The sequence below is a fragment of the Mytilus californianus genome, unplaced genomic scaffold, assembly GCF_021869535.1.
Source record: "Mytilus californianus isolate M0D057914Y unplaced genomic scaffold, xbMytCali1.0.p SCAF_1, whole genome shotgun sequence".
In the NCBI taxonomy this organism is placed as follows: domain Eukaryota; kingdom Metazoa; phylum Mollusca; class Bivalvia; order Mytilida; family Mytilidae; genus Mytilus; species Mytilus californianus.
In genome coordinates, this window is record NW_026262581.1 from 69,953,886 (window position 1) to 69,977,276 (window position 23,391).

General features: G+C 32.7%; 1 long non-coding RNA gene across 1 annotated transcript; it reads right to left on the minus strand.

Moving 5' to 3' along the window:
• Positions 1 to 423: 423 nt before the first annotated feature.
• On the minus strand, positions 424 to 23,364 carry LOC127723309 (uncharacterized). Its single transcript, XR_007991992.1, has 2 exons — positions 23,291 to 23,364; positions 424 to 4,027 (listed from the first exon to the last, which is right to left on the minus strand). It is a non-coding gene; the product is annotated as an uncharacterized LOC127723309 (long non-coding RNA).
• Between the last annotated feature and the right edge of the window lie 27 nt (positions 23,365 to 23,391).

The following is a 23,391-nucleotide window of genomic DNA, read 5'->3' on the forward strand; positions in this document are numbered from 1 at the left end:
TCTTTGAAAAGACATTGTTCTTTTCTTTGTGGCTTGTCTTATCTCTTTTTATTAAAATTAGTTAACAGTACTTAAAAGACCACAAATTAAAAGAAATTAACATATTCTAGATTGATCTTCAAATGGTGTGGGGGGGGGGGGGGGGGGCACTGGTTTTACATTGTTCCTCTGTAATTAATCATCCACTTGAAACATTTTATTGCTGAAATTCATTTTCTTATGCGAAAAATCAAAACAAACATACAAATTTATCATTTTCTCCATATCAAATGAGAGGGAAACGATACAAAAGATATTAATCAAATTCATAAATCGAAAAGAAACTGACAATGCTATGGCAAAAAAAACCCCACCAAAGGACCATTAACAGTACACAAAACACAACATATAAAAAATAAAGAGTGAACAAAATATCGAAACTAGTTGATTAATATAAAGGTCTTTATTCCGTAAATACTTTTTATAACATAGACTCCGATATTTTTTTGGAACTAAAATAAATATCATATTACATGTTCCTACCCCTACTCATTTCATCTTCCTAACTTAAGGAAACATTGGTCGTCAAGTAAATTTTCCTGTGGTTACCGTAATTAAATATTTGTAATATTTAGATTCAGAGATGCAAGCAAATAGATATTGGAAATTCTTACGCTGAAAAAAAGTTTATCTGCAGTTAGACAAAATCAGTCGCGAGGACTGTTCGGTCCGTGACATGTTTTGTTTTCATCAATTTTAGCATACGGCCAATCAACGTATTTACTGACAAATATCCCAGAAACACGTGTTAAATGAAAATAGATCTAAATAAGAACCGGCATAACTACTGGAGAAATGTTATTTCCGAGAGTAACGCAACCTAATAAATAGATAAATATTTTGATTCACGTTAGTGAAATATTCGTTTTAAAAATTATAGTTTTAGATTATATAATTATTCATACATATGTTGTTCACGTATTACCAGTGATACTCAAAAGGTATGGTTGTGTGGTATGGTCTATGACAGTGCTGTTGTCGAATAGGCATTACACTAAATGAGTTAAAGTAATCATCAAGGATTTATGTATGAATTAAATAAGTTTCATGAATATGTACCTTACCGAATAAGTACATAGCATTTGTATTCATTATGATGCAAATAATGTATTGTACAAGTCAAGAAAAAGGTCTGATTTAAATCGTTTTGTCAAATATAACAAGCCTTTTCCCCAAAATATTTAATTTAGAAACAATCGAATTATGTAATTTGACACAACCTATTTCGAACCCATGACCATCCGAATTCGAGGCGTGCAAATTGCTACAATCCCACCGAAGCGGTAGTAACATCGGTAGTTTCTGTGAGATACTATATATAATTTGAGAATTATAGGTTTGCAGTTCTTAAACATTTTAAATTTGGCACTGGTTTTACATTGTTCCTCTCTAATTAATCATCCACTTGTCATGGCTTCGAGAAACAATAGAACTTCAATTGTCTCAAAAAAATTTGTGTTCAGACTGGTCAGTCGATGTTTTTTACCTGTACACATGAACATCATACTGAGTTGTCTGAAAAACTACTGAACAGTACCGAATTGACCTCAGTGGATAAGTCTGATATTTGACTGAGAAACTGAATATGACTGCATTATTTATAGTCCAGATTTTACAGATGATATTATAATCAAAATGACCGTCTAAGACTAAAATTTATTTACTAGTGGTGAATACGACCTTCAGCTAATGTCGTGAATACTTTGTGTGTTTGCTGGGTTATCATTGATAAAGTTCAAAATTTATTTTTTATCAAACGCTGCGACTAGTTTTGGTTAGAACATACCGGGAAAACGTTCTGTAAATATATTTAAATAAATCATTTTGCTTGCTTCACTTATGGTTGAAACATTTAATTGCTGAAATTCATTTTCTTATGCGAACAAATCAATACAAACATAAATATATCATTTTCTCCATATCATATGAGAGGGGACCGATACAAAAGAAATATTCAAATTCATAAGTCGAAAACAAACTGACTGAACAAAATATCGAATCTAGTTTATTAATATAAAGGTCTTTATTCCGTAAATACTTTTTATAACATTGACTCCGATGGTTTTTTGGAACTAAAATAAATATCATATTACATGTACCTACTCCTACTCATTTCATCTTCCTTACTTAAGGAAACATTGGTCGTCAAGTAAATTTTCCTGTGGTTACCGTGATTAAATGTTTGTAATATTTAGATTCAGAGATGCAAGCAAATAGATATTGGAAATTTTTACGCTGAAAAAAAGTTTATCTGCAGTTAGACAAAATCAGACGCGAGGACTGTTCGGTCCGTGACATGTTTTGTTTCCATCAATTTTAGCATACGGCAATCATCGTATTTACTGACAAATATCCCAGAAACACGTATTAAATGAAAATAGATCTAAATAAGAACCGGCATAACTACTGGAGAAATGTTATTTCCGAGAGTAATGCAATCTAATAAATAGATAAATATTTTGATCCACGTTAGTGAAATATTCATTTTAAAAATTGTAGTTTTAGATTATATAATTATTCATACATATGTTATTCACGTATTACCAGTGATACTCAAAAGGTATGGTTGTGTGGTATGGTCTATGACAGTGCTGTTGTCGAATAGGCATTTCACTAAATGAGTTAAAGTAATCATCAAGGATTTATGTATGAATTAAATATGTTTCATGAATATGTACCTTACCGAATAAATACATAGCATTTGTATTCGTTATGTTGCAAATAATGTATTGCACAAGTCAAGAAAAAGGTCTGATTTAAATCGTTTGGTCAAATATAACAAGCCTTTTCTTCAAAATATTTAATTTAGAAACAATCGAATTATGTAGTTTGACACAACCTATTTCGAACCCATGACCATCCGAATTCGAGGCGTGCAAATTACCACAATCCCACCGAGGCGGTAGTAAAATCGGTAGTTTTTGTGAGATACTATATATAATTCGATAATTATAGGTTTGCAGTTCTCAAAACAATTACCGGAATTAATAAAGGGCACAATTTTGGTTTTCTTTTCATTGACAATCAAGTTTTGACTGAAGAGTACACTAAATGGATAGAGAGGCAGTATACAAAGTCTATATCGTTTGACTGTGTAATCTCAACTCAATATGATAACGTATTACATAACAATAGAACAACGTTAACAAAGGAAATAGTGACGTTAATAATGGTTAAATAGAAGGGCGCTTAAAGTAATGTAAAAGTTTGAAACAAATTAAACTGTCTCTAAAATATGAAAACAACACGTTATTAATGTCATGCGTCCGAATCGCTTTTCTGGATTTACCTTCATCAGGAATGCTCAAAGCCGAATATTTGAAAGCCGACGATGTATAAGAACCGAAACAGTTGAAGAGCTAAATCAGCAAGATACTCGGGGCCACCAGATGTAATGTGTTCACTATCTGTGATGTATTGTGCCATGCAGAATGAACTAAAATAGTTTTATCTCATAAATAAAAAAAATATAAAATTTGCATTTTACGTTAACACTGATTGAATTTGACAGTCTTTTCACACATGAGAAAAAATTAAACTTCTGTTCACACACGTAATTGTCTTCGTTCACTTGGTCTCAGTAAACAGTCCATGCTGTTGACTTCTAATGGGTAGAGTTTCGTCACAGGTCGATTTGTTATTCTTGAACTGGTACGCACCATAGAAACGCGTACTAAACCGTCCTTGCCCTTAACAGTGTCCTGAACAACTACTTTTCGATGCACGCATTTTGATTCTTCGTGTATCTGAACGACATCGCCTTTTTTAATCTTCCAAATATCGACTTCCTTACTCTGGTGAAATTCTTGCAATGAAGTATGGTGTTCTCCTTTCCATCTTGTCCACAAATCCTCAATCAATTGTGTTTGTCGCAAAGCTTTGCAGTTTAGGTTTGTGTGCGTAAATTAAAAAATATTTAGATTTTCACTGTTTGACGACACATACGCCATAAGATGGGACGGTGTAAACGGCTCCAGATCTCGGATATCTGTAAAAATATATGTGAGTGATCGGTCATTGAGTTCTTAGAGTCTCATTGCTGACATGTGCACGTCATAATATTTTTCAAGTGATGTTTTTTGTCAAGTCAATCATCTTTTCCCACAGGCCCTGAACCATGGAGTTCTATTTAGTTTAAACAATATTTATTCAGATAAAATCATCACATAACGATATAATACAAATGAAATAAATATTTATAACCCAGAAATAAGCAAATTTGCTTTTACAAATCTGTCTCCTAGTGCACAAATAGAACACTTATTGAACATTATACATAAATATAAATACTGGCATGCTCTGCAATAAATATCTAAATACATGGAATATGAAAGGTAAAAAATACAATAGAGAAAAAAAAAAAGAATAAGCAGGAATTTTTGTAATGTATACAGTGTGAAATGCTAGAGTTCTTATTGAATGACGAAACAGTTACATCAAGGGTTAAACGTTTGCTTTTTATTATGTATTTCTGCACCAAACTAAATACATGACTATTTTGCTCATCTGAGAGTATCGTTGAGCCAATAAACAAACATTTGCATGTATCTTGGCATTGCACAAGGTCATGTTTTTCTCTGACTGTTTATGACTTCTTTACACTAAATCCATCTGATGTTGGATGTATACGGATTGATAATTTAGTCTTAGATGCATTATTTTTTATTAGTTGTTAGTGGCTTTAAACTAGCTGTCAGTAACTGCTAGTACTATCAGATCTGTACTTAGTGTCTTTTTGTTGTTTGGATGTACAAATACCCGGCCACATCCACTTGTATTTGTAGTATTTGTATTTTTATCCATCTGATGAGTTAAGCCTCTTTCAACTGATTTTTATAGTTCGTTCTTATGTTGTACTGTTACACCACTGTCCCAGGTTAGGGGGAGGGTTGGGATCCCGCTAACATGTTTAACCCCGCCACATTCTGTATGTATGTGTCTGTCCCAAGTCAGGAGCCTGTAATTCAGTGGTTGTCGTTTGTTTATGTGTTACATATTTGTTATTCGTTCATTTTTTGTACATAGATTAGGCCGTTAGATTTCTCGTTTGAATTGTTTTGCATTGTCATTTCGGGGCCTTTTATAGCTGACTGTGCGGTATGTGCTTTGCTCATTGTTGAAGGCCGTACGGTGACCTATAGTTGTTAATTGCTGTGTCATTTGGTCTCTTGTGGAGAGTTGTCTTATTGGCAATCATACCACATCTTCTTTTTTATATTTTGTGTCGACTTGAACAGGAAGAACTGAAACAGAAGCCAAAAGTTCATGTCTTAAATCGGTGTATATGGAACAAGATAACAGGGAGTGAAAATTTGTTTCTTCATCACCACAAGGACAGTTTAGGGAATCTACTAAGAAGGAATAGGTGAAATTTCAATGAACTTGAATCCATTCTTAAGCGAGCATGAAGAATTTGACCAAGACGATATCCTACATAGTAATAACTTGGGATCGTACTGTTTTGTATGGAACGCCGAAGCTGTCGTATGGTGTAAATATTTAATGTGTTTTGTCGCTTTGTCTTTACGTCCTGACATTTCTTCTTTATACTATGTGTAATTGCCTTTATTTGCTGACACTGCATCTCTGTGTTATGTCAAATTAATTATTTGTTTTGTCAAACAATTGTATGATATGTCATTGCTATTCTTTGTTATGTGCAATATGCATTACATTATGTTGTAACTACTGTATATTCTGTGAATACTTCTTAACTTTATGATCAACCACCTTTACGTTCTTTCATATTTCCACTTTGTTGTGTCTGCTCTTCCTTTAAGTATGTTAATTAATAATTGCGTCCTGTTTTAAATGGGATTGATATGTTGAATGTTCTAAACGTTTTGATTTGATACATCTTTGTTCTATGACAATTTCATGATATTATATTCTAATGGCTTTTTATTGTGTTTATACATATGTAATTTCTGTGAAAAATATAATATGTCATGGTATAATTTATATGCGTTTTACCAAACATTTGATACTTTCTGTTAACATTCAAGATGTCAAATGAATCTACTGGTACGTTATGTGCAAACTTGTGTTACATTATTTGCAAAGACCTATTAAGTTATGTGCAAGTACCTTTTACATTATGTGCAAACACCTATTACGTTGTGTATGTGCTAACACCTATTGCATTATGTGCAAACACTTATTACATTACGTGCAAACACCTATTACGTTAATGGTAAACACCTATTATGTTATGTGCAAACACATATTACGTTATGGTAGACGCCTTTTTAACACAGACGAAAACAAAACGCGCGTTCGCTGCTTAATGATAATGCATCAATGATATATTTATATTTACAGTAATAGAAAATTAAGGAAATCAAAAGAATGTTTAATGTTAAAAACAAAATTTAACCGCATTTCTTTACGGAGTATGTGAATTCTAGAATATAGTACCCATTCATATATTCCTCAGATATCACATATTCATTTTATTAGATTTTAACTTGAATGGAGAATAAATTGATGCTCTCTTTCACGTCCGCCATGCAACCGGGTCATTATATAGGTCTCTATAGTCTGCATACATACTAAATACATATGGTTTTGGAAGGTGGCTTATATATATATATATAAATTTATACTAACTGCGCCTTAAATTCATAAAACATGTTCATATACGTGTATATGCATATTATGTGTAGCCTTTATACCTTCATTCTTCAATATGGTTTTAGTATTACTGTTAAACATTGTCACGCGGAGGTGGGGGGGGGGGGGGTGGGGGGATCCTTAACATGAGTTTTTGAGTACAGATGTGCAGCCGGGATTTCAAAAATACCCCCATTATTATATTGTGATCTTGTGAAACCACATCCCATGAAAATATTTCATGGCAAAATCAGTACCCATTCATATATTCCTCAGATATCACATATTCATTTTATTAGATACAACTTGATTTTAAACGATACATCAAGATTTATACAAAAATCTAATAGAATGATAGAAATTACTGACCCATTGACATATTACCTTGGTGAAATCGCAACCCATTGATATATTTGACGTATCAAAAAAGTGACCCATTCCAACGTCACATATGTATATACCTTCATATAGGAAGAGACCCCCCCCCCGTTAACATTTTGGCGAGTTATTATATGAACTATGACGAACAGGTCGACTAATTAACTTTATAGTATAAAAGCAAAATAAACAACTAAAAACAACCAAAAACAAGTTGAAAAGAAAAAATAACCAAAGCAAAAAAAAAAAAAAAAACCAACCAAAAACAAATGATAGTTCCTAATGAAATGTAAATTATTTACTAATAGATATTTCTTGATTTCATGATATAAATTTTATCATAATGTTCACCTTGTGTCGTGCGTGATATAATTATAAAATTGAAGCATATTTTGATAAAAATTTAGAATATCGGTCCACTTTTTGAAAGATTTCTCGGTAAAATCCTACTTTTAATTTTGGATGTCTACACTTTATCCTGGTAAATGTTTTGCGGTAGTTTCCAAGAAGTGCAGCCGGAAGGAAAAATAACAATACCCATTGTTTCTCCCGACTGCACCCCGGACTAGAAATATAACGGGTGTAAGGGTAATTTAGTATTTAAGATTATTGTTTATTGGCGCCTATATGGTCCCTAAATTACCCTCCCGGTAGGCTATTCTAGCAAGAAACGTGTGCCAGTTTAATGCTACCAATGTATTGTCGTCTCCCACGATTGATGTAGCTGATAAGGAATCCTTTAAAGAATTTAGATTTTATTGCCGTTCATTTCCCATAACAGTCGTGCATATTATTCTGAATAACATTCCAAAGACATACTGGTATTTAGTGATTTCTCCGTCCCAGACGAGAAAAAAAAATTTCTGTCACCAGTGGCGTATTGGAAAGGGGCCAGGTGGCCCTCCCCCTCTTATCTGGGAGTTTGTTTTCAAATTAAAAGGGCTTTTTGGCAAAATTTGGTCCGAGCACTAACCCCCTCCCCGGCCCCTCGTCCTATCCAACTCCTTATAGAACCAAAATATGTAGCGCCCTCCCCTTTTTAAAAATTCTGGTTCCGCCACTGGTCATTGACTGAGAAATCACCCATACCTACACCCTTTATCGCCTATTTAAATATATATACATGTGATAAATATAAAAACCAAAAAAAAAAAAAAAAAAAAGATATAAGGATGTTCGCTTCTCAGTTTCAAAATAACAAGCTTTTCATTACCTGCTATTTATTGATAGGGGATTGATAAAGGAGCAAAAAGAGACAAAAATATATAGGTCCGTATGTTTGTTTTGGAGATATTAGCCAATGAAATGTTGGCAGGTAAAATGTTCTCTCTTCATTTTCATATCTTATATCTTTATCATTGACACGTTTTAGTTCTCAAAAAGTATTAAAATATAACATTGATTTTATATTTTTTTACAAATGGCTTATTATCCTTATTATATTTTGATACTTTTTTGACAACTAAAACGTATCAATGATATATTGTACACGTAAAAAACTTTTAAAAAGAAAACTTGGAGTTATGGCACTTAAACGGATAAAACAAGAGGATTCCGAAATTCTAACAAAATTTCCAAAACATGGCAAGCGATTATCCTTAATTTATAATCAGTAGCAAGAAAAGGAAATAAGAACTTTATCTTTCCTTTTCGTCTATAGAATCTGTCTCAGTCTTCTTTTCGTTAGATAGATGCATGTTTTTAAAGAATTTTTCCAAAATATTTCGTTGATTTCAAAGCGATCCAGATTTCATAAATTTAAGAGGGATTCCGCCTTTTTAGGATAATTTTGGATTGAATTATATGGACTAAATACCGCGCTAGCAATTCTTTAACGGCAACCGAGAAGGGGGGGGGGGGGGGGACCGAAATTTCTAAAAGTTCGCAATATTTAACGGAAACTGTCAAAACAATGTATATTTTAGAATGAATACATGTAGATCCAATAGAATATATTTGTATGAAATTTATAATTATCAGATTTCTCAGATGTGCAGCAAATCCCTTAAATGACAAGTTAGATAAAAATGTGTATTTACCTAAATTTATCAAACCATTCGCGTTCATAACTTAACGCATTGAAGCTAACCGTTAATACCGTATCTGGCAATAATATTCATTAAATTTATGACTCTCCGTTCGGAAAAGTACGTAGATGTTTCCAATTTAAACAATGATATTCGTTGAAATGATGAACAAAAAGATATTTTTATATCAACAACGGGGGAATAGTGTCTTGATTATATATAAGCGATTTATTGATTTCGTAATTAAATGAATGAAGTAATTTAACTGCAACATTTTTTCTAAAAACAGTAACAAGAACTCTTTCTCTTAAAGTCCCCGTAAAGTTTACGATTGCACAAAGAGTGAGCTAAGAATCTTTAAGAGTGTATCAATATGGATACTTCTAAATGTTTGGTTGTACTGAATATGCATGAAATATTTCGCACTGGTAGTTACGCAAGCAACAAACAACACGATATATATATGTATTTGAGTAAGACAATAGGGTCACTGTAAAAAAAAAAAGATGTATGATTGCCAATGAGACCATCCTCTACCAGAGACCTAATGACATAGAGCGTAGTAACATGTAATATTTCACCATTTAAATCAGAGAAGATGGAGGAAGATATCCACGTGTGGGATTACAAGTTTAAAAGGTCCGACTTAAAAAGTACACTTTACTTTTTTTAGTAACGGATCCGACACAATTAAATTAAGAAATAAAACGATTGTCAGAAAAGAAAAGTTATATTCATCCCATATGCTTTGAATATCGTAGCTTTGTATGATATCTAGGTGTAACTCATCAGGCACAACAATTTTATTTTTACTTTCAATTTCTATTCATATGAATCGTATTGCAGTGAAATAACAAATCGCAGTTTTACGCCCAACAAATTTGAAAATAAATGTTGGATTTGTGATCTTCTTGTAATACAGACTTTTTCACAACTTTAAAACCTCGGCTAAATGAACCTCCCCAGTCATCGGAAATATTTCTGTTAAAGTTTGTGGTCTTGTTGATACTATTACTACTCATAATCAATATCGTCTGCCAAAACCAACATTATCATGTCCTTTTCAACAATGTCTTCGAATATATTATAATTTGTATCGCAATGGTCATCATTTTTCTTTCGGAATTCAAAGTTCCTGACATACATACCTGTATCAAGAACTGGGGTTTAATTGATGTTGGTGTGTAAAACAATCAACAAATACGTAACCAACTAAATAACCAAACAAATTGGCCCATAAGAGAAAAGGTTGTATGGTGGGCGAGAATGGGAAGAAAAAAATATTAATAATGCAAACTTCCCACTACTGTTACTTAAGGAGAGATGAAAGGGGATTGGAAGGAAATTGGTTGACTTATCGATGTTTGCATAAAGTTCAGTGGCAAATATGTCATGAATGTTCAAGACGAAAACAAATTAACAATAGATAAAATAAGTGGATCTTGTAATAGACGCTTTCCGGGATGAAGGTCAAGAAAATTGAAGGTATATTGGATAGATACAGAATTTTCCCTTGCAATAGCTCACCTACGGACCCCAATGAGTTGTTGTAAGTGTTCTTAAGGTTCACAGTGTGTGGCAATCTGTCTACACGAGACATAGGATTTAACTTCATAGTCTGACATCCCGCACAGCCCAACAAACGTTCCGTTTTGGCAAGAGTTTTACTGCTGGTCGCAAATAGACCAAATACCGTACTTCTGGTAGCCACTGACCCTTCGGGGTAAAAAAAAATAACAAATTTTTAACAATATAATAAGTAGGAACAAAATCCATCAGGAGAGATCCTTAAGAGATCCAAAAGAACAGGGACAACTAATGCATGGTGTGATAAATGTAAATTATCAAACGATTCCGAGTTATCCACTTGCAATTTATTCTATTAGCAAACAATACTTCAATCACCCGAGGAGTCGCTGAATGGAAACTCAAGATTATCTTGTAGCAAACCATCCAGCCTAATAATGGTATATGCTAGTAAAATCTTAATTAAAAAATAAATCCACGTCATCATATTTATAAAGCAGATCTATTCCATCTCTGAGGCACCGACCATTCATCTTTCATGGGTGATGCTGGATGGAATTGCAATATAATTATTTTCTAGAGACAACAATATATTTTTTTAACTCTAACAATATATGATAACGATTTTTTTTTAATTTCAATTTAAAATAATCTTTTTTTATCACTTCCCTTTTACAACAATAAAAAAAGGGGGGTATGATCATTTTCCATGAAAATATAACAAAACAGGGGCATTTTTCAAAAGTCCTTCAATCTTTTACTAAAACACACATTATTAGATTCATATGTTTACTGTAAGGTATTATCAACATCTTTGCTTATTTCCGAATATTTCGCTTGACAGTTATCACGCCGATAGATGACTCAAAACTGCATGCATTCATGGTAGGTTTTAGAAAAAATTTAGCAATTATCCAAAACTGGCGAGAAGGACCTTTTTTTTTTAATTTTATTGGAAGTTATAACATAAACTTATTTCAGATACACAATAATTTACTTAGGTTAAAGTCTTTCTTCTTCGAATTCCACGGAGTAGGTCTTAAAACGTTTTGATTTTGTCCCATTTAGTAAAACAAATTCAGGAGAAATTTGCTTAATATATGTACAAAAAAAAAAATATAATTGAAAATTAAACCCATGTCACCGCCCTCCCCCTCCAAGAAAACAGGATTTTGCATGCCTATAGATCCTCATCGCTTCTTTCCTTCATACAGTTTTGTACTATTAGTTACAATCGATACCCGGCGGTGTATTTCATAAAACTTGTATAAGCAGGCACGAACAAATCAAAAGAAATATAATTGCATGAATTTAATGTGTGTAAAAACTGTGAGTACTTTTCGGAATACACACTAACGAGATTGAGAAATAACGGTAGAATAAAACTATAAAACTACCCTCTGTTATCTCTTGATTTTGTTGATTATAGGTGATTTTACGAACATTACAATGATCGTAAATATTTAGCAATAAACAAACGAAATATTACTGAATATAATTATTATTCAATTAAATGGGAGCTAATCTATACATGATCTGCAAAAAATGCATACATTCGACTGATTTTATATATTTTAGAAAAAAGTTACGGTAGCTCTATAGATACCTTATACTTAAAAGTATAATCTTAGACGCTTTCTTAAATTAAGGGGTTTTATGCATACCACTTAAGTTTTGTGGGCGTGACTTAAACCAACTAAGATTTTACTAAGGAAATACTTTAAGATTTCTTATGCATACCACTTAGGTAAGAAGGGCGGAGTTTCCTTAACTTAAGTGTTTACTAAGGAAAATCTTAATTGAAGTAGCTTTATGCATACGGACCCTGTAGCAGAAATTGTGGATATTATTTGGTGTATGTTGCAAGTCTGTTCTACGGGTTTACAATTTATATTCCAATAAAGGTTCCCCGACTTCCTCTACCATAGATAACTGTCCAGTATGATACAAACAAGGGTGCTAAAAGCTGCCATAAACATCAAAGCTCACAACTTTTGATTTCATTTTAAAAGACACAAATAGCGTCCCGAATCGTCAACGTTGAAAACGTAAGAAAATCGTTCAGTGGACAAACTTGCAAGACATTGGATTTGTTTATAAACGAAGTCGTTTTGACTACGCAAATTATCAAAAGAAATGTAAGTGTTTTGAAGGGTTTAAGTACAATTACGGAAAAGCACTATCTTGTATGCAACAAATAGAAACTTTTAATAAATGACGTCGCAAATGACAGTTTACATGCAAAAAGCGGCAAAATTCGACATTGGACATTCTTGCAAGACCTAGAAGCCGTTGCATTTTTATTTGTGGTATGAGTGCTGTAAAAATTTGGCTTTGAAATGGTCTATCTATGTACTTTTGTGAGCATGATTTATGAAAACGAAATGTTACGTAGTCTTATATTTTAAGAACCTATAAATTTTGATATCTTACCATTTTTCGAAATCTAACCACGGTGAAGACTATTCGTTTGTGCAAAAAAAAAGCTTTGGCCTTTGCATCAACGCAAATTCAGTAATTACGTAATACAATATATATGACGCATATCGTTGATGCGAATTTTCGCGGGTTTTACACTGTTTCGAAGAGAACAAACACCCCTATAAAGGTTATTATGCGTATAGTCTGTTACGTCTGACACGCATATTGTTAACGTTTTGCCAACACTTTTGTCCTTATTTTAGACTATTGTAAAATATTATAAAACAGTTTGTTGATTTTTCGGAAACAGTATTACCTGCCTAGTTATATAGCTTAACTGTTTTAATGTTATGGAAGAGCTGTTGATCAGTGTAGACTGGTTGATTTCACGGTATTGACGCAATAACGTGCGTAACGTCCATCGTTTAAGAAAACCTTAAAAACATTCTTATTAAAAGTACACTTACTACTAAAAAAAAGTAAAATAATCAGAATACCGAACTCAAATGACTATTCAAAATGAAAAATCCCCAAAACCTTGCAAAACTTAACTAAAAAAACACCAACCAACGTAACGACTGTAAAACAACTGTCATATTCCTGACTTGGTACATGCATTTTTCCAGCAGAAAATGGTGGGTTAAATCTTGTTTTACAGCTTGTTTGCAAATAACGCAATAGGTATTTGCTAACAACGTTATAGATATTTGCACAAAATGTAATAGGTGTTTGCACATAATGTAATAGGTGTTTGCACATAACGTAATAGGTGTTTGCACATAACGCAATAGATGTTTGCACATAACGTAATAGGTGTTTGAACATAACGTAATAACTGTATGCACATAACGTAATAGGTATTTACACAAAACGTAATATGTGTTTGCACATAATGTAATAGGTGTTTTCACATAATGTTATACGTGTTTGCACATAACGTACCGCTAGATTGACATAAAATATTGGTTTTTATCTGAAAGAATCAATTGCTTGGCATAACGCATTTAAGCTATACCATGACATATAACATTGTTCACAGAAGTTACATATGAATAAACACAACATAAAGCCATTTCAATATAATATCATGAGGATTTTTTTATAGAACAAAGATGCATTAAGACAAAACTTGTAGAACATTCAACATAACAAACCCATTTGAGACAGGACGCAATTATTAACTGACATACTGTAAGAAAGAAAACACACAACATAGAGGAAAAGTGAAAGAACGTAGAGGTGGTTGGTCATACAGTTTAGAGGTATTTTCAGAATAGACAACAGTAACAACATAATGTAATGCATATTGCACATACCAAGAATAGCAATGACATATCAAACAATTGTTTGACAAAACATAACACAGAGATGCAGTGTCAGGAAATACAGGCACTTACACATTACATAAAGACGAAATGACAGGACGTAAAGAAAAAGCGACAAAACACATTAAATATCTGCACTATAAGACAGTTACGGCGTTCCATAGTTTTGGGTGCGAATTTGTTTTTCAACAATTTGTTGTGCTAATTTGAGTTTGATTTGGGATGCATTTTCTTTTAACACAATTACTCAAAATATTTCTCATATATTTTCTACAATTGCAAAGTCGTGAAATTTCGCGTGATACAACTCTTAAAGTTAGCAAATTGTCTGACATCATTATTGTCGGCACTGAACATCGACTTACATATCTCTGGAAACACAATGAAAAGGTAAATGAATTCCAGATGTATAGCTCGAGTGACGGCACATGAATAGGCAAATGTAAGCCTTCAATTCCTCGTTGTGTCTATTCCGTATCGTTAGCGCTCCTTTCCAGTCTACACCCGTGATGCTAAAGGGTGGAGCATCTTGAACTCGTTCTTTACATAATGGTGGAATTTCTATTGTCTATTCGGTGTCCACCACATCGTAATATTTCCTTTTGTCTAGAAACAGCATAACCTGCTTTTATTCAAATTTATTGAGACTTTGAAGAAGAAAAGGTACATTCTTACCAAACTGGACAGTGTAATTCTAGAGGAGATAACTGAGGAAAACATGGATGCTGAGATGAAAGTCGCGGATCGGTATGCTTTAGATATAGAAAGTGTTTTGACAAAACTACTTAATTCATCAAGCACAAAACAATAAAACAAATAAAAAAAAAAAAAACTAGTTGTAATCAGACCTTAAATCCAAATCAGCAGATTACGTATTTATCAACTCTACATACAATACCCCACACCCCATGCAGAATAATGATATGCACTACAGATCGTCAATGAACATAACAAATTATAGCATCTGTCACAAGCTACCAAAATTGAATCTTCCAAATTTTTATGGCACTTTGTTAAACTGGCAACTTTTCTGGGATGCGTATCAATAAACAATACATGATAACCGAACATTAAAAGACGTACAAAAGTCATCGTATTTGCAAAATTTAATTCAGGGCATAGCTGCACAATGTATCGCCGGATTCCCTCTCGTAAGTACACATTATTATCAAATCCTAACAGAGAGTTTTGGTCAGAACCATAAAATCACGAACGCATATATTAAAAATTTGATTAATTTGACTGCGCCGATGTCAAACTTAGATAGCGTGAGAAACTTTTGAGACAGACCTAAGTGTAGCATGCGAGGTTTAGAATCATCAGGAACAAATGAAAGCACATTTGGAACTATTCTTACTCCTATAATAAACAATACGCGTCCGTCCGATTTACGAAAAACATAACTGAAGACCTTGGAAACGACGACTGGGACATCGAATCATTGAGGTTGCAATAAAAAGGAAAGAATGTGTTCAGGTCACAAGACAATCTATAGGTGTAAGTCACGAATAATCAGAAATTTTACCGACGGCTTCGTTTATTGCCGAAACGATTAACGAAAAGAACGGATAACACTTTCAGTCGATGACACGTAATAAATGCTTGTTTTGTGAGAAATCGCACAATCCAAAAACGTGTAAAAACGTGAAAGATGTTGAGAAACGCATAGAAATTGTAAAGCGAAAAAAGTATGTTTTAACTCTTTTGGAAATCAAAGAGTAGCTGAATGTAAATCTAAATTTAAATGCCGACAGTTCAGAAAGAGACATCACACGAGTATACATGTCCATAACACAGCAGCAAAGTTTGGTTCGATAATTGATGGATTATGACGAATATTTTACCTAAGGAGGGAGCGCAGAACTCATGTATGACTGAAAACGTAGCGCGCAAATTAGAAATTGAGTCCAACGAAAAGATTGCTCTGCATTCGGCGAAACGAAGGACAGGTTCGTCATCTTGATAAAGCAAAAATAGCGATTGAAAAAGGTTGGTGTATAGAAGTTAAAGTAATCATCGTACCGGAAATTGCTGATCCTATTCAGACGGAATCACGGAAGGAAATCAAAGCACTACCATTCTTACATGGATAACGTGTATGTAACAATGTTTTAGATTTTAACGAGAGAAATTTATGTATTACTGAAAAATTATTACACCAGGGTTTTTGATATCACAAACTAGTCAAAACATTTACTAAATTTTATCATCGGTATAAGGACATCATTCGTAAATATAGCTCAACATGCAGACTTCTTATACGTTCAGGTATTTCACATCCAATTTTTTATGGAAATATTCTTTATAAAGCACAAAAATGTCAGTATTCACCTCTAAAGCTAACAAAACCTTTAAATAGACTTATTAAGAAGGGATATAGTTACGATACTGTTGTCAGGTCATTAAAGATTGCATATTTTGGCGTTAATAATGATTCACTTATAGGGTCTTTGCAACGGCACTAAACACATTTATTTAAAAACCAGTTGTTGGCATGACACGGGTTATGTTCTTCTCATATATGTTATGATGGTATGATACTAAACCCCTAATGGGAAGGATTGTGCCTGATATTCATATGATGAAGACATAATCTTTCAATCAGTTTAATTGAAGTCTGGAGCTGGCATGTCAGTTAACTGCTAGTAGTCTGTTGTTATTTATGTATTATTGTCATTTTGTTTATTTTCTTTGGTTACATCTTCTGACATCAGACTCGGACATCTCTTGAACTGAATTTTAATGTGCGTATTGTTATGCGTTTACTTTTCTACATTGGCTAGAGGTATAGGGGGAGGGTAGAGATCTCAAAAACATGTTTAACCCCGCCGCATTTTTGCGCCTGTCCAAAGTCAGGAGCCTCTAGCCTTTGTTAGTCTTGTATTATTTTTAATTTTAGTTTCTTGTGTACAATTTGGAGTTTAGTATGGCGTTCATTATCACTGAACTAGTATATATATTTGTTTAGGGGCCAGCTGAAGGACGCCTCCGGGTGCGGGAATTTCTCGCTGCATTGAAGACCTGTTGGTGACCTTCTGCTGTTGTCTGTTCTATGGTCGGGTTGTTGTCTCTTTGACACATTCCCCATTTCCATTCTCAATTTTATTACGACTCGCACATCCGATATCCACAGAGGACAAATTCAACATAGCCTTGTTGATTGGCGCAGATTATTACTGGTCTGCTGTTGAAGATGAAATAATTAGAGGAGATCAACCGACCGCAGTTAAATCGAGAATTGGTGATCTCTTGTCGAGACCGGTAATGACTAAGAACGGAAGTTATTTAAGCCAATCTTCCATAATGTATAATCTAACTGATCACAGAGCCGATGTTTGGGACTTGGAAAAGTTTTTGAGCTTACAATCGTTGGGGGTTTCAGGTAGCGATCACATAAAGAGCCAGGCGGAGGTTGTAAGGAAATACGGAGAAAAGTGTATAACACTCGAAAATGGAAAGTACACAGCTAAGTTACCAAGGAAACCAGACTTCCGTCCGCTGCCGCATAACATTGAATTGGTTAAACAAAGGACACATTATTAGTATACATTTGAATGCTCAAAACGGACAAAGGACAAGTTGTTATAGTCGTATATAAAAACTTCGAAATAGACGAAAAGGAAAACTGACAAAACGATGTATTATGCGACAATTATCCCAGATTTTTGATCAATTTGAATTATTATTTTCAAGTGGTAAATCATACTCGAGAATAGATTATATATTCACTAGTGAGAATATCGATTGTAGATTTAACAATGCAAAAATTGTCTATTTCCCGTTCAGTGATCACGACGGTGTAACAATTGCTATGAACATCAACGAACCAGAAAGAGGTCAAAGTTATTGGAAAATGAACAATACTGTAATGGAAACCGACCTATTTAATCATTCTGGAAATCTTGGAAACATAGCATGATTAATTTTAAAATTAAAAGGAGTTCTGGGACCTAACAAAAACTGAAATAAAAGACATTACAATAACTATTTCAAAGAAACTTATGTTAGATGAAAATGAGGTGAAAAAGTGGGAGACTCGAAAAAGACGAAACGCAACAAAATCTAAATGAGGTTGAAAAACTAATAAATGATATATATAAATATTACGAACGAAAAGCAGAAGCAAAAATAAATAGGAATGAAAAAGGTGAAAAATCCTCAAACTATGTTTTTTTTTTTAGATTAGAACAAAAATGAGGACAAGAAAAAATTATGGTCAAAAAGTAAAAGCCGAAAATGGCACATACAAAACAAAATACAAATGAAACCTTAGGCGAACAATTTAAATATTATGAGAAACTCTTTACCTCGGGGGGTTGGCATTGAGAGGCTGGGGAAAAATTATTGAAAAATAAGAATGAAAACTCTCTCTGAAGCAGAAAAACGTTGATGTGATAGTGAAATTTCGAAAAATTAAATTTTCAAAGCAACTAAATTAATGAAAAGGGAAAAATCACAAGGGGAAGATGGCATAACTGCAGAATTTTATCAAGAGTATTAATTTTTGATACAAAATGAGCCTACGCAAATAACAAAAAAGAAACTTTTTTTTGATAAAACGCTTTCCGAATCGCAAAGATTTGGAATAATAACCTCATTATATAAAAGTGGGGAGAAGGTGGATATTAAGAACTGGCGACAAATAACATTATAAAATGTAGACTGAAAAAATTGCTAAACATTTCTGACTGAACGTTTGAAAATTGTTCTACCGTCAATTATAGAAACAGACCAAACAGGCTAATAGAATGCTGCAAGATATTTTCGAATATATAGATATGGAAAATGAGGAAGGATCCATAATTTTCCTTGATTAAACAAAAGCTTTTGATTATGCAGAATGGGAATGGTTAGATGAATGTTTAGAAAAATTTCAATTTTGGGAAATTTTCCGGGAATGGGTTAAAATGTTATAGATTTTAAAAACAGTGCCGATGGCAGCCACAACTAGGACTAATAAAAAAATTCAAGGAATTAACTTACATCACCCAAACACAGAAATTGAAAACAATGAAGTTAAAATAAACATGTTTGCAGACAATACACAATTTTTTAATAGAACAGAGGAATCAATCGAAGTAGCATTAAAGGTTTTAGAAATATATGAGAAAGCATCGGGAGCTAATATGAATTATGAAAATACTGTACATGCTGTAGGTGTATATTTGAGTCGTTAGAAAAATAAAACACTAAAATATGAAAAAATAGGTGGCCAAGTGAACCAATTACAGCATTAGGAGTTATGCATGGATACAGTGTTAATGTAGAAGCTATATGGTTCGAAAAAATAAAGAAAATTAAAGGGTGTCTTGAGGTTTGGAAATCTCGTGACCTAACATTCAAGGGCAGGGTCGTAATATTAAAATCATTGATCATATCTAAAATAGGGTTTAAAATTGAAATGCAAGGAATATCTGAAAAATATAGAAAAGAAATAAACAATATCACGTGGAATTTTATATGAGAGGGAAAAGTAAATTTAATTAAAAGGGACGCGTGTTGCTTATAGTAGAGGAAGGGGGATGGGTATGATCAACAAAGACTCGTTCATTAAATCTAAACAAATCAAAAGTATGCAAAAGATATTTTGATCAGAAAACAATAACTGGAACACGATAGCCAAATGGTGGTTACAAAATATTATATCAAATATAATTGTGAAAACTTTTTAGCAAAATGTTTTGATTTACGAGGATTGCATTTGAAAATGTTCCTAAATTTTTATCCTGATTTACTAAAAACATGTTCTAAATTTTTAAGTATACAAAGTCCAATAAAAAGAAACGATATCCTAAACTAACAAATATTTGGAAACATAGAAAATCAATATAACAGAAAACCTATTTTATTCGCTAACTTCGGAAAAAGTGGAATTTATTCAATTAAAGATATTTGGTATGCGACGTTATATACAATATCATAAAAGATAAAATTAACTGGATTTCGGAATGGACAAGATTGAAATCAGCTATTCCAAAATCTTTCATGGACAGGCCAAAAGACGTCAACCTACAACCCGAACCATAAAAAAATGGTTATTACGTTATAAATACTTTTGAATTTTACGATAAACGGAATAAGTTAGTTTACCCAAATAAAATATCTTTGCAATTAATCCAATATTCGTTAAATTTAGATATAGTTTCAAATTGTGAAATAAAATGGAATATTCAGTATAATTTGGAATTACCTTGGAAAAAGATAAGGAGAAATTTGAATAAAAATATGTCAAACTGCGAGCTACTGCTCACTGATGATATACCCGCCCGCCCAGGAAGTTGTTGAGTGATGAATCTGAAAACGCATTACACGGTATAGCTGACTTATATTAACCCTGAAACCAAATTTCAGAAATCCTTATGATGTAGTTCCTGAGAAAGATTCGACGAAAAATATTCATGGGACGGATGTACGGACTGACGGATGGACGGATGGACGGATTGACGGACCGACGGACGGACGGATAGACAGAGGTAAAACAGTATACCCCGCGTTTTTAAAGCGGGGGCATGAATATGTCCTCTAGAAAAGCAAATTAAATTAGCTGGAAAATTGTTCATAACATTATCCACACGGACCAAAAAATATTTAGAATGGGCATATCCAATAATGGTAAAAGCCATTTTTGTAAAACAGAAAATGAAACCCTCACACATCTTTTTCACAGCTGTAACATTATAAAGGTTGTTTGGAAACATATTTTTGATTGTTTTAAAATGTATAATGTGCTGAATAATACAGCAGATATCCCCATGAGGGAAGAACATATCATACTAAGAATGTACGATAACAATAAAAAATATAATGTCATAACCAATACGATTCTGAATACAGTCAAATGGATTATTTGGAAATGTAGAAATATAATCAAATATCTGTCTAAAAGCTTTACTTCCAGCCAATTGATATTATATGCAAAACGGGAACTGGGCAGTTTAATTGAATATATGGATATATCATTATCTTCAAAAAAAGAAAAATATGCAGCTGAAATAAAACTTACTGCAAACCTTATATTTTAAATAAATCACTTAACTTTGTACTTACATTCTTTCCTATTTGCAACATTATACATTCACCAACAGAAATATAGTATAAATGTATTAACAACGTCGAGCATGTGACCTATTAAAATCACTGACCGACACATTACAATGTAATCCAGGTGTAAAAAGTACAAATTTTAGATGTCAATTATAAGTAAAGGTAATGTGTTGATTATAACAAGTGTGTTATTTGATGTATTTTATGTAATATAGAATGTTATACTGCTTAATCGAATATTTTGTCTGTGTAATGAATACAAATATTACTTATGTGCTAAATATAGACAATAGTTTTTTTTTATATTAGAGTCCACCGTTTATCCCTGGACGATGGAACATTGTGTATACTTCCCTGGGTTATACAAGGTAAATTATATCCAGGTGTTTTTCCATAAATGTATTTCAAGTCTTAAAAAAAAAAAAATTCTTAAAAAAAACTCACATGTAATAAAGTATCATAAATTAGTCAAAAATGAAATAAAAAGATGTTTCGTCGATTTATGGTCCACCTGCACTTATGTATTATTTGAAGCTTACATTATTCTGTAAAACTTCATTTTGTATGACAAAAAAGGCATAATACACCTACTATTTTAAGGTAATGTTTCACATGTTTCACATGTTGCACATTTACTTTAGTATGCTTGAACGATTTAGTTGAAACCTTACAATATTTTGGTGATTGGAGAAAGTAAGTTCCCGTTAATTTTGATATTTTCCAGATTGTCTTTTCCTAGTTATAGGATCTCAATATGCATAGAAAAAACATGTCTTGAACTCCAGGCACACCTAGTTACTTTTATTGCAGATTAATCTGTGATGATTATAATGCACTGCTACACTAAAGAAAATTTTAAGAACGCTATCACGATTTGGTTGACCGTTATAGTATAACTGCTGCATAAATAACGACTGTTATGTACTGTTTCAATTGTTGATATCATCTCAGGTTTTTGGTGTTTTTTTGTGGCTCAGTCTTGAGTTTTCTATATTGTGTATTGTATACTGTTGGTTGTCTTTTAAACTGTTTTGTATTTTGCCATGGCGTTGTCAGTTTATTTTCGACTTGTGTGTTTCATGTTCCTGTGGTATCTGTCGCCTCTCACCTAGAGACAATCATCAAATACAGTATAAATTTTAATTTAATATTCAATAGTATATATTGCTGCTTTTGTTGAAGATATCAATTTGGACAATGGTAAAACTGATCTATTTCAGGATGATAAACAAATAAAATCATAGCCATTACAATAATAAATCTGTAATCTCCAGGAAAAAAAACTATAGGATTTTCATATTGAAGAAATCAAATAAGTATTTTGAGTCAACATTTCACTCAAAACTTATCAAGTGAAGAGGAAAGAAAACGGGGGAGGCAGAGTCTTATACAATTTACGCGGGGAAGCGATTGATATAATTGACCAACTGAATCTTAAAAAGCTGGAATTTGATTTATCGAATTAATATTAAATGAAAATTGCACTCTATATATTTTGTTCCAATTGAGCGCGTTCTGGATTTTACAACACATTATCGTTAAAACCCCCAATTATGAAAGTCAAGGATGTACAGATACTTTACTTGATTACATATATATATAAATATATAATTGCATTTTATACCTTGTTTTTTTGTTGTGATACTATTCATTTTCAGATTGTATAAGTTTGTGATATAGGATTTTAGAGGATTTTTCTTTACCTAAAGCTAAGATCGATAAACTTTTATCAAAGAAAAAATCGTGATATCATTTAGTAACAAAACGGAAGTATTTAAAGCGTAGAATGAAACTATTCAATGTATACATTTTATCAAATCTTAGTTTTATTTTCATATCTCTTTCTCAACCGCGTACAATACATGATTTCGTGTAAAAAACAGAGTACAAAAAAATCATAAATCATAATATACACACCTTAAGAAATTTCCTCCTCTGCTTTAAGACGATTTTGATTTTGTGACAATGACACGTGATTTAAAGACATGTGATAAACTTAATCATCCACAAAAACAAAA